Source organism: Pinus tabuliformis, chromosome J (genome assembly GCF_031772625.1).
Source record: "Pinus tabuliformis cultivar Carrire ecotype Pingquan chromosome J, CPIR1, whole genome shotgun sequence".
Lineage (NCBI taxonomy): Eukaryota > Viridiplantae > Streptophyta > Pinopsida > Pinales > Pinaceae > Pinus > Pinus tabuliformis.
Genome location: NC_142295.1, coordinates 1,304,067,886 through 1,304,079,768, shown reverse-complemented (window position 1 = coordinate 1,304,079,768; position 11,883 = coordinate 1,304,067,886).

Sequence of the window (11,883 nt, the reverse complement as noted above, 5' to 3'; positions counted from 1 at the left end):
TTATATCTCATATATAAATTGTATTTTAAATAACATATTTAAATTCTTGTTTGAATTCACCATAGGTTATTTTGGCATATTAGAGTCCAAGATGTAGATAGATTGATTACATATGAAGTTGAAATAGTAAAAGAGACTCCAAATATGTATTCAATTAAAACAAAAGAATACCAAAATGCATATGCATTTGATAGAAGAAAAAAATATTTTTTTTGTTATATTTTCATATAGGACACACAATTCAATTATGTTTGTGAAAACAAGATGTATGTGAAAGCTTGGAAAGTATAGACCTCAATACAAAGGGGAAAATGTCACTTGCAAGCTTTGAAGAGATGGAATGAGAGGAGACTATAGTTCCACCTAAAGGTGACCACGTTTGTGATCTTGTTAGAGAAGGTAACATTCCAATTTTTTTCCCATGGAGAAAAATCGTAATTTTCATTAACAGAAGATTACATATTGTAGATTCTTGAAGCATATACAGAAATGTAGGCAGAGCCACTTACAATACAATACTCCAAATGAAGTATCTAGAAAAGCCCATAGACAGGGCAACAAACAAAAGGGTATGTAAGCCCCAGCAAAACTACAACAACAATGCCCAAAAATTAACCCCAAATGGCCAATATTACACCCCTAAATACAGATCTGAAGAGGATACCCAAAATCAACATAGCATGGGTGCATCTCCCAAAAAGAAGATCTGGCACCAATGCACCAAAAGCGGATAAAAGCTCCTGTGGAGGGAAAAAGAGAACTGTAGGCTCTAAATCAGGCTACCCAGACCAGAAGGAGAGGCACGAAATGAGGAAGAGAGCTGCCAAGGTAGCCACTCCTTCCCCACCCCCTCAAAACTCCCCTCCATAATCAGACGAAACCAAAGGAAGAACAACAGCCCCATACATCCACAGTAGGCTGTAGAAACTCTAGTGAAACTAGCCATTTGATGTGGCACGAAACAATTCAGAGTCACCTCCACACCCTTGTTCCCTCAACCCTCTAAACGGAAAAGACCACGAGTGATCAAAACAACACCAACTGCCACTGCAAAAATAACAACCATAGTAGAGGCAATACCAAGAGCAGAGGCGACAATGGCAGCCACCTCGCCCCCGCGCAGAGTAAAAAACTAAAGACCAAGACTAAAATATTTCCTCACCCACACCGCAACCTAGCTGGTCCTTAGCCTGCGAGTCATGGATGGTGGAAGCCCAGCAGCGGCGACGGCAGAAACCCTAGCCTCTGCGGTGTCTCGTGCTCACCCTCCAAAATGTTTCAAACCCTTCGTTTAAAAAACCACAGATTTTCCACACAGGCAACAATGTCTTCAACCATGCAAACTTCCTCTTCACACTCTTCTTAGATGGACAGTATTGGCAGCACGCTGAACAGAGCACCGGTATCCCTTCTCACGCAAGTTCTGGACCAAAATGGCAGCACTTCACGAAGAGCAAAGGCAGGGATTTCTCTCAGTTCTTTTTATATGAGCTCCTAATAGGTAACATTCCAATTACTTTCAAGTGATATATATGTATATATATATCTTAATACAGAGGGGAAGATTTCACTTGCAAGCTTTGAAGAGATGGAATTAGAGGAGGCTATAGTGCCATCTAAAGGTGATCAAGTTTGTGATCTTGTTAGAGAAGGTAATATTTGAATTTCATATTATAATTCATATCAATATGAAATTATTCAATATGATATTTATTGATTTAAATTCAAATGTCAATATGAATATTTATTGATTTAAATTCAAATATCCCAAATACTACTATAATTTAAGGATGTAGCATATCAAACTATTCTTGACTGTTGTTGATTATACACCTATCATGTTTGCACTGCATTCTTCCTTTTTATGTAATTTTATCTTTTGAAATACTTTACGTGCTATCTTTGTAACATTATTTACTTTATTAAAATCACATTACCATCAATTTCAAATGCTTTGCATCTTTTGTACATCTTGGTAGCTTAAAAAATTGCTTTTTGTTGTTTTCTCATATACATGTAGTGCATATAAAACCTATTAAAACTATAAATGCATTCTCCACAATAGTTTTTAATATTTTAAAATTTCACTCACTTTAATGCAACATTTGAGATTAATGAAACTTCAGTTGATTCAACATTGCAATTTTTAATTCTCAATCTCCAAGGTTCTCAAATTTGATGAAAAATACAATAGTATCTAAAAGTAGACTTTAAGACAAAGAAGGTAATTTAGAATGTATGTTTTATAATGCAATTTTATAGCATGTTTTCTTTGAACAACTTTATATTAAATTTATGTATCAACCCACATCCATAGTATCTCTTCTATACAAGATGATGATCTATTCATGAATGAAAAATGTATACATCTACCATGTTTTATAATATGAAATTTTAAGTTATATGATTGTCTTAGACATCTACCACGTTTTGTAATATGCAATTTTACTATTCATTAAACAACTTGACAAATAACTTCACAAAATTTAAGAATCAACCAAAATCCTTATTATCTTCTACTAACATTATAACAATTATCATGTAAAATGTACCAACTACATGCAAATTTACAAACATTGCCTCAAATTCATGAACTTAAATGTAAAATCTTTAAGCATCAAACCATGAGTCATGCAAAATGTAACATGTTTTAAATATTGTTTATTGTTGATTAAGTTCACAAACTCTAAATTAAAACCTTACATCAAACAAATAGTTGGAAGTTAACTACAACAACCAAGAAAAGGTTGGCCCATAAGAACTTCGATGGGTAATAATGAAATCCAAAATGGCCCATGCATTCTTCTTATCATTTAACTTGAAACATACGTTACTTGAAAAGTTGGTATGGGGAAACTTCAACTATTACAAAGGTTATCAAAATTTGGGTAGCAACTTTATATTAAAAATTATGTATCAAACCACATCAATAGTAGCCCTTCTATACAAAATGATGATTTAGTCATCAATGCAAAATGTATATATAATTTACAAAGATTGCATCATATTCATGCAAGGGAAATGAATGTGTTAATTAAACTCACAAACTATAAATTGAAACCTTACATCAAACAAATAATTGGAAGTTAACTACAACAACCAAGCAAAGGTTGGTCCATAAGAACTCTGGTGGGTAATAATGAAATCCAAAATGGCCCATGCATTCTACTTATCATTTAACTTGAAACATACATTACTGGAAAAGTTGGTATGGGGAAACTGTAACTATTACAAAGGTTATCAAAATTTGGGTAGCTACTTTATATTAAAAATTATGTATCAAACCACATCAATAGTAGCCCTTCTATACAAAATTATGATTTAGTCATCAAGGAAAAATGTATATATGTACCATTTTTTATAATTCAATTTTAAGTTATATTATTTTTTTAGAAATATACACCATTATAAGATTCATTCAAATGCAAAATGTGCCATGTTTTGTAATTTGAAATTTTACTGTTCATTAAACAACTTGACAAAAATACTTTGAATAAAACCTATGAATCAGCTACTAAAACCATAAGAATCATCATGCAAAATGTACCAACTAAATGCAAATTTACTTTAACTACTTAATATTCATGAACTTAAATGTAAAACCTTTAAGAATCAAACCATGCATCATGCAAAATGTACCATGTTTTGTAATTTGCAATTTTACTATTCATTAAACTTGAGAAAACAACTTCATAGAACCTAAGAATTTGAAGTCAATTCCATACTGTCTTCCACTAACATTATAAGAATCATCATGTAATATATATCAAATAAAAAATTAGCATGTTAAATATCAATTCATAATAAAGAGTTCTATTTAAAATATGTCCAAAATTTATATCATGATAAAAGTAAATATAATAAAAAGATTGTCAAACAAAAAAAATTTGTCAAAGAGAATATCGATCAAATCTACGATCTATCAACAACCTCATGGTATCATGAGAAGTGTGGGTGCCATGTACAACATGTGTAATATGAATATATACATAATATTGTTTACTTTAAAATTATATTTTAATGATTGCAAATTAAATGAGAATTTTATCATCAAAACAAAATTATAAAAGATTTCAAATTCCATGAAATAATCCATGGTGTTCCAACTCCATTTCACCCTCGTGGAAGCCTTGTACCATGCATGTATCCATATATATTAAAAATTTAAAATTGCACATGAATGCATAAATTCACAATATTAAAAAATCAAGTAACAACATTTTCAAATTGTAACAACATTTTCAAATTGTCTAGATGATCCAATGCATGTAAATAACTCAAGTCTCAAATTCCATGCAATACCTCATGTTTCCCCCCTGCATTGTGCCCTGGTGGATGCCCTGTATAATACATGTGTGTGTATATATTAAAATTTTAAAATTTCACATGAAAATTCATAAACTCGGAATATTAAAAAATGTGTAACAACTTTTTCAAATTGTCTAGATGATCAGTTCATTGTTAATGCCCCTGGAGAAGGGACGCTATCTTCAGAAACCTAAACTTCAAAAAAATTAAAACTCTGTGATAGAGATCTTATTTTTTAATGAAGCTTGCCTCAATTTATAACAAAAAAAAGTGAAATTTTCAATACTTGTGACAAAAGAATATTTGACACATCTCCTAATAGGGAAGAAGAGAGTGGTGTTGTGTCAAAAATGTGAGATGGAATGTAAATTTGTCAACATTTAATTATATATGTAATTATTTCTTCTATAAATATCTCTTCAAAATACTGATATAATAAAAGTAAACTAATAGTATCAACATGAACTCTTAAAAAAAAACTAACATGTCTTAACATATCTTGATTTAAACCTAAACCCGACACCATGATATTTTTAAAATTTTCGTTCAACAAACGACTTAACGACAAATGGTGAATATGTGATACATTCGTGTTATATTATAACTGAAAAAAAATTACATAATGTATGTGAATCAGCATTAACGGATACATTACATTACATTAAAATATGCATCCAAAACATTAACAAAAATTAATCCCATGCCCTCTTCCTCATGAAAAATTAAGTCTTTCCAGCCCTCACGAAAAGAATTTTCATATAATTTAACCTCTTCAATATTCATTTTATCTATCTCCACACATGATTTATATAAAAAATTATCATGTGCATCAGCTCATGCTCTTTGTCTAGTTAGACCAGCATCAATTCCACTAAATGTAGTTTGTATGTTCTCTATTATGGCATCCCTTGCTTCTTGACCAATCTGAGAAGTGGCATCCATCTTTGACCGCAAATTTACCAAACGTCGAGGTACAGGTACCAAAGTTGCAGAGGAAGAGACAATTTAGTATCCCTTCATTAACCCTTACATTCCTATGTCCAACCTCTCCCAGAACCATAAAATTCAGATGGAAGGTCAGTATAACCAGGTTTGATAGCCAGAAAGAATTATGCGTAAAATTCTTTTTCAAAATAAGGTGGAACCTTGTCATTCAATCACATATTTTCATATGCTATGAGGAACCTATCATACGAATGGTGGGGTATTTCAGGATGCTTGAAATATTGCACCTTGAGCATATTTATTTTCGACCCTTCATTGAAATTAAACATGGATTTGACATGTTCTATAGTAAACCTCCTACTTACCTTGGCCCAATTATTAGGACCCATCATTGTTTCCTTTATATGCCTCATCATATCTATAAGGTCATTATTTATTGGCCCAAGTTTCTTGTAAATGATAAGAAATTAACTTAGAGAGTACACAACTACTTCTAACCTTTATTTACTCTTTGCAGGGAGCTCCAAACTCCGAAGATCCTTCTTCAATTTTGAATAATGAGCTATACACCTCGTAACATACATTGTTGGAATTTTGTTTCCCAAGGGAGCTCATTACGAATATGAGACATATATGTGGTAGTTGTGCATGGTATTCTTATTAAATCCTCCATGCTTCGCCTATGTCAACTTTAGTCAACATTTTCACTCCCTGCTTCAATATAATTACATAAATATTAAAACATGCCAATTTATTTATACACATGCAATATAGACATGTACATGTATATGTACATACAATTCTTTTACATGCAAAAATTTGCTTTAACATAAAAAAATTAAGAAAATGAGGATCATGATGATTTGATTGAGATTCATGACCACCAAGAGATTGTTGAGCACCATCATGCCCAAGTGCATGAGTTTATTGGTCATATTGACCCCCGAGGGAATCTTTAGCACCCTAACATGAAGACCTAGTAAGAGATGCCTCTAAAAAAATACAAGTTATAAACTAATTAAGCTAAATTGAGAAAACGTTACTCAATATATGTATGCACATATGATTCTACCCATTTATCATTGAAGTAAATGCACATAAACATATATATACCATAACACAATGACGTGAACAATGGACCTCCATTGATTTATTGGATACTCTCTTTGACCTATAGAGAGATACGTGAAATATGATCCTAAAAAAGTTGGAATTTATTATAAATTAATGAAGTTAAATTGAAAATAATCAATTCAATATTGATATACATATGATTCTATGAATATCATTTAAGAACTTGTACATAAACATATATATACCATGATGATGATGTAATAGATGATGGAACTCCCATGATTCATTTGATACTCTCCTTGATCAACAACGAATCTCATTGGCATGCATAGAAACTCACCATCTAATCGATGCATCAGGCTCAACTGATGCGTTATCACGTTTACATCATGAAGAATCAGGTGGTGACTACTCATGTGATGACCTAGGCCCTCAATCCATATTCCTCTACATATAAAAACCCAAGCTACCTCATGCATTTAAAAATATTTTGAATTACTATTTAAAAAGATAAAGAATATAGAAAATTAATAAAACTTGTAAATAAATGTAACTATCCAAGGTTTTCTTCAAAATTATTTGGTGTCAATTCTTCATTTAAAATATAATGAAGACTAAAACCACAAATTGTGAAGTGCACATTTTGAGAATTAAATACAAAATTATCTTAAACATGTCTTGTTCACAAAGTTGTTCTTACATAGTGGGGGCACACTTAATATAGTATTGAAAGAAGCACATGGTTATTAAAAACACCACATTTATAACTAAAAAAACACTCAACTAGTAGAGATATCTTACAATGTCCATAAACAAATTTTGATGCAGAGCTTCTTGACACTAATTCATATTTCAAAAACAAATATTGAATTAACATTGCCCCATACAATAGATCCCTAGACATCATGTTAATGTTTACACAATGACTTACAGAAAATGATTGAAATTGACTAGAAATGTTTTTTTCTTCTTCATGCAGTATTTTTATCCCTTCCTTTTTGACTTGGTACACAGCTTTCACATGGTTGTTGATGGATGCTATCCCAGCAAAAGACAATGTTGTTACAGGATGAACAACAAATCTTTACTCTGACAACAAACTACATTGCTATTACAAGCTCTCTCAGCAAACAACAATGTTGTTACAGGATGAACAACAAATCTTTACTCTCACAACAAACTACATTGCTATTACAAGCTCTCTCAGCAAACAACAATGTTGTTACAGACTCCCATAGCGAACTACAATGTTATTACAGGCTCTCAAAACAAACTATAGTGTTGTTACAAGCTCTTGCAACAAACAGCATTGCTGTTTTAGGACTCTCACAACAAACTATGGTGTTGTTATAGGAGGAACACATTGTTTTTTTCCAATCAAGCAGTCTGTAAAAGCACAGTGTAAGGATCCCTTCATAACTCCTAAACAAAGGATATTTTTGCGAAATCACTTGTGAGTTACCAAATAGGACTTTCTCTGAACAAAACCCAGATGCTAGAATTTCGAAAACCGTCCTCCTTTGATCAGAAATCCTTTACGAATTCTCTTTCTACTGTTTTTTGGATACATAGTGCTCTATATTCTTGAATTTGAAATGTAAAATGACTCTTTCAAATACATAATCTTGGATGAAAAAGTACTGGATTAAAATATTAACTAAAATATGACTCTCCAAGTTGTCATTTAAATGTGAATAATATAGAAAACATAGTGCAAGAATTCCTCATTCAACACAATAATTTCAAGACCAAATCAATTTCAACATCCTAATATTAATATTATGGTTCATACACCTCACAAACACATAATAAAATAATTGTGTCACATAGACTTACATATTCGATTTGGTGCTGCAAAAATCACTGTTCTAAGAAATGTTGTTCAATTAACTTCAATCTCAGACCAAAATTTCCAGCACCCAAAAATGTTCCTCCTCTCTCCTTCAAAACTAAAAAGCCATTGTCCAAGAAATGAGTTCACAGATGTGAACCAATTTCCCTTAGTCGTAACTACCTACTAACTATAAAATAATTTCCTTTAACTAGATATTCCTAACTAATCTTAACTAAATATCAAAAACTCTTTCAAAAATAATCGTTAAAATGATCTAGCCTTGACATGTGATCAATCCATCACATTGCTAGGCTCTTGGTCTTACTTTAATAACTCATCTTTCTTATGTGCTTGGCCTAATGCACCTGCATCAGACTCCCCAAGAAAGAAAATTTTATGAGCTCTTGCTCATAATCTATTGCATAGAATGACCTGATTTCTGTAGTGTTTCTTCATCCATCCAAGTAGAATCCTCCATCAGAAGGCATTTCCACTTCATAAGGTATTCCAAGTATTATTTCCTTCTAGTCTTCTTGGCAACACATTTATCCAAAATCTGTTCAACTTCTAAACTCTTTGCCATAGGTATTTGCTTCAGCCACTCTTGCTCCTTTCCTTCATCTTGGTCAAGATTCCTAGAACCTTGATCCACATCACCAACTGTGTAGGGAAACAAATCTCCTACATTAAAAATGGGTGAAATGTTGGGTTGTGTTATATTCTTTCCACAACTAGCCCATGTAGTTAACTGAGGGTTAGAATGGGGGAGGTCATAGGGGGTTTGAGGGGCACCTGTAACCCGACTATATGGGGTCCAGGGCAGTGCCCCAGAAAATTTTGGTTTTGGACCCTCTCTTGGGTTTGGCGAACCCACCTATGTTTTGTGCATGATTTTCGCACATGTTTTTGGACGCGATGGTTTTCGGTCCATGGTTTTGGACGCGATGGTTTTTCGGTCAATGGTATTGGATGCTTTGGCATGTATAAATATGTATTGTAACATTGAGAGGAACACAATCAAAAATCAAGCTGGTAGTCCAAGATTTGGGATCCAGGGGAAAATATTTGTCTATATGTGTTTTATGTGTTATGCTCTTGCATTGTTTATTTTATGTGTTTTATAATTCGTATGTAGGCAATTTCTGTATGGGGTTAAAACCTACATTTGGTATCAGAGTCGTTTTGGCTTCAAGGGGACGCCTTTGTTGCTGAGGGGTTTCGCTCGGGCCTGTGGTAGACCCTATTCAATGGGAGATCTGCGAGATCGATTCTGGTGGTGAAAGAATATGGCGAGCAGTGGAAAGATAGAGATCGAGAAGTTTAATGGTCAGAGTTTTGAGTTGTGGAGATTCAAGATGGAGGATTTGTTGGTGGATAAAGATCAGTGGATCGCGGTAGATCCAAGTACTATACCAACGGGAGTGTCCGATGAAGAATGGAAGAAGTTGGATCAGAAGGCAAAGAGAACAATACAATTCTGTGTCTCAGATTCAGTATTGCTAAATGTATCAGGGGAAGCTATGGTGAAGGCTTTGTGGGACAAGTTAGGGACTTTGTACCAATCTAAGTCTTTGGTGAATAAACTGTTCCTGAGGAGAAAGCTATATAACCTGAGGATGAAAGATGGAGACTCAGTGACAGAGCATCTGAATGCATTTAATACTGTGGTAAGTTAGTTAGCATCTTTTGATATTAAAATTTCAGATGAAGATATGTGCATCAGATTGTTGTGTTCTCTACCAGATTCGTGGTATAGTCTGGTTATTGCAATAGGTAGCAATGCAACTACCTTGCAGTTTGATGAAATAGTCTCATCCTTGCTGACGGAGGAGATAAGAAAAAAAAATATGGAAAGCTAGAATGGTGATGCCTTGTCTATACGAGGATGGTCCCAGAATAGAAACAAAAATAAGTCATCGAGGGGGAGATCTAAATCTAGAGAGAAATCTAAATCTCCAGGAAAACATGTAAAGGTGGTGTGCTAGAAATGTGGAAACGAAGGGCACTACAAAAGCGACTGTAAATCTAAAGCTCCTGATAAAGGAAAGGGATCTGATGGTGCTCCTTCTATAGAGGCGAAAACCACCTCAGATGAAGGTGGGTATGTGAACTTGGCTTCTTCAAGTACACATGTAGATCATGAGGCATGGTTGATTGACTCAGGTGCATCCTTTCACTTCACTCCCCATAGAGAGTGGTTCTACAAGTATGAAAATTATGATGGTGGTGATGTCTTCTTGGGGGATGACATGAAGGCTAGAATCGTTGGTCATGGAAAAGTAAAGTTGAATTTGCATGGTGGAAGGGTTAGAACACTTCCGGGTGTTCTACATATTACCACATGAGCCAGAAATCTCATTTATGTAAGCAAGTTGGATGATGTAGGTGTAAAAACATTGTTCAAGAAGGATACTTGCAAAATGATTCAGGGAACACTGGTATTGATGTGGGGAGTTTAGATTGGAACTCTGTACAACCTACAAGGTAGCACTGTTATCAATGGGTGCAACAGTTTTATGGTTCTTGAAAGTGGAGCAGAAAATCTAATGGTCTCTGGAGAAAATACCATGTTGTGGCATCAAAGGCTTGGACATATTGGAGAGAAGGGCCTTCGAATACTTCATGGTAAATGCATGGTAGAAGGTATGAGTAATAGCTTTCTGGATTTTGATTTTGTGAAAATTGTGTATATGGGAAGAAAAATCGAGTGAGTTTCCCCTCCAGTAGTAAGAGGGTGAAACAGATATTAGAGCTTGTGCACAACGATGTGTTTGGACTTGTGAAGGTTCCAGCACTGGGTATGTCTGTGTACTATGTATCATTTATAGATGACTTCTCAAGGAATACATGGATATATTTCCTTAAGAAGAAATCTGAAGTCTTTGACAGGTTTAAAGAATTTAAGGCTCTCATGGAAAATCAGATAGAGAAGAAAATAAAGGTGCTGAGGAAAAATAATGGTGAAGAGTTTTACAACAAGTAATTTAAAGAATTTTGTAAGAAGTGTGGTATAGCACAGTAGAAAACTACTCCATATACACCTCAACAAAATGGAGTTGCAGAAAGAATGAACAAGATGTTGACGGAAAGGGCAAGAAGCATGCTCATTGGTGCCGGGTTAGGACAGGAATTCTGGGCAGAGGCTGTGGATACTACATGTTACCTGGTCAACAGGTCAACTTCATCAGCGTTGGAGGATAAGACTCCATAAGAGGTGTGGACTGATAAGAAACCCTCTCTTTCACATCTAATGGTATTTGGATGTGATGGATATGTACATGTTCCAAAGGAGAAACGAAACAAGTTGGATAGTAAATCTGAAAAATTCATCTTTATTGGGTATAAGGATTGTTTAAAGGGTTATAAGCTTTGGTACCCAGTAACAAGGAAGGTTGTGTACAACTGAGATGTGGTGATCAGAGAGGTGAAAGATGTTATTAAACATGAAGTCCAACCAAAGGAACCTGATAAGATAGAATTTGAGCTAAAGGAGGAAGAATCATACTCTACAACAGAGGAGGAATTAGAAGATGAAGAGCCACAAACTCCGGGTGTGAGAAGATCAGTTCGAGAAAGAAGGAAACCAGAAAGGTATAGTCCATCTGCTTTCTGTTCAAATTTTTCTTTGTCCATTACTGATGATGATACCAGAACTGTGAAGGAAGCAGTGGATTCAAAGGATGGAAAACTATGGAAAGAGGCCATGGTTCATGAAATGGCAT